The sequence below is a fragment of the Arachis ipaensis genome, chromosome B08, assembly GCF_000816755.2.
Source record: "Arachis ipaensis cultivar K30076 chromosome B08, Araip1.1, whole genome shotgun sequence".
Classification (NCBI taxonomy): Eukaryota; Viridiplantae; Streptophyta; class Magnoliopsida; order Fabales; family Fabaceae; genus Arachis; species Arachis ipaensis.
Genome location: NC_029792.2, coordinates 6,399,411 through 6,401,973, shown reverse-complemented (window position 1 = coordinate 6,401,973; position 2,563 = coordinate 6,399,411).

Below are 2,563 nucleotides of genomic sequence, written 5' to 3'. Positions count from 1 at the left end.
AAATGTAATTTTTTTTAAAATGATAAATATTATGAAGCAAGAAAAATATTGTTCCTCAGTTAATTAATAAGGGCCTAAACAAAAACAGAGGTAATAATTAATTAAAAATATAATACTACAAAAAGGTAATGGTTATATTTGCCAGCACAGCTATGCCAAAAAATCATAGATATATATATATATATACCTATTATGCAGCACAGCCTTCTTAAAGGAACAATATACAGTGTTGCATGCATGTCTTCACTGTCATTTTAGCAGAGGTTATTTTTTTAATCTTTTAAGGAAAAAGGAATTGTAAGAAGGGGATGATTAAAGTAAAACCCTAATTTCCTTTTTCCTTCTATTCCTAAATTCGTAGCATGTCCAAGTTTCACAAAAAGCAATGTTAACAAGAACTAACTATCTATGGAAAATGAGTTGAGATCCCAATTTTGAGGTTCTGCTCAGTCATGAGATTTATATATATCTTCCTAACACCTTTTAGGGAAAAAATAATAATACAAATATTATTTCTAAAAATATTATTTTTGTGGTAAAACCATAAAAGAAAAAGAAAGGTAACATATAGCCTATGATTACTACTAAAAAAATTAATCATTGTTGTAAATATTAATATACTAAAGTTAGATTTGAATTTATTATAACGTGTCTTTTCTCCTTTTTACTTATGTGGATGTTATTGTTAGTTTTTTTTGTTGCTATTTCCTCTTCTTCTTTTTCCTCCTTTATTATTGTCCTTATCATCTCCTTATGCCTCTTTTTTCAACATTATTATTATTTTTCAACGTTATTATTATTGTGGCTGCCATTACAATTATCTTTATCGTCGTCGTTGTTGCTATCATTGTCTTTTTCTTCGTTAATGTCACCATTATCTTGTTATTATTGTTTCATTTTTTTTTCTCTTCTTTTTCTCATTCTTATTTATTATCATCGTCTTTTTATATATATTTTAGTTTGTGATATGCAAAAAAATTTTATACTATATTAATAAATATAATTTTACAAAAATCTATGTGTTGCAGAAATATAGAAAAAAATGATAATATATATATATTTTATTAGACTTATACCAACTTAATTAAATTTAACTAAAAAATACTAGTATATTTAGTATTACCGAAAATAAAATAGTAATAATAATAACAACAACAATAATGGATTTTGTTGGAGATTGATTTTATTTTTCCAATGAGATTGATAATGAAAATGGAGTAGCTACAAAAAAATGGTTAAGTCATATTGACATGACGTATGTTAGACACAGTAGTAGGAGTGGGATATGCTATAATTGGTCAAAAGGCTTTATGTAAAATAGTTCACTATTTAGTGATGCCCTAAATCTAATGGGGTCTTTCTTGTCTCTGATTCATCATCTTCGATCCTTGATTTAAGGAAACCACTGCTACGTACTACATTCGCTGCCCCTCATGATGCTTATATAACCCGCACCTCACTCCCTCACATGCTTATATAACATTGCATTCAAATTTTAAATTTCAAGTAATTAATTAGTATTCACTATTCAGAGAGTTTCTCGTTTTTCTTTTTTTTTCTTTTGTTAAAAAAAAATCTCCAATGCCAAAATGCGTATTTTGAAAATAACTTGTAGTCGCACACCAAATTATGAAAGACGTGACATGATTATTTTAGATTTTAAAGTAATATTTATAAACTAACAACACTATACTATAATCTATGGTAATGATGATGTTAAATAAATAATGTACCATGACTGAATTAGTTGTAGGTAGTAATAACATGTAAACATTTTCATCTAAAATGAAGTTACTAACTACGTTACATTACTTTGACAAGATTGTGTATATAATAAGGATCATAATATTCATGTTGTTTGCATAGTACTAACTAGTAAATGTTAATGGGCCTCTCATCTTATAAATTCGTCACCGATCATCTTGAATACCTTTTTATAAACTCGCCCGAAAGATACTACGGGACACGCCGCCCGAACCACCTTTGTCGGGAAGACTTTCAATACTTAACTTTGAATACCCCTTAAAACCACCTGACCGATTAACCATAAGTGAGATAACATAAGATGAGAAGACACTATATCCAACTCAAAATCTTAAGGTGTCAAATTAATGGATCTCTCATTTTATAAATTTCTCACTATTTCTTACTTTTTTTGATGTGTGACTAATTTCAATACTCCTCACACTTACAACACTAACAATAATAACTACTATTAAACATATGATTATGATGGATAATTATATGAAGTGAAGATAAATATAAATATATATAATAGTGAGAGTGTGAAGACTGAAGAGTGATCAAAGAGAAGGTTAAAGATTTGTCTGGTGGGATAAGGTTAAAAGTACAGAATCTGAGACGTCAAATCAAGCAGGTTTGCTGGCTTAATTGGATCCCATGTGTGGCTTGGATCTTGTCTGAAACAAACAAGAAAACAGAGATATAGTTGGGAGAGAAAACATAAATGAATGTTGTTTCAAAACTTTTACAATTTATTTATTTTTGTTTTACATTTTATGTCTAATTTATGTAATAGAAGCATATGATTGTAAACATTTTA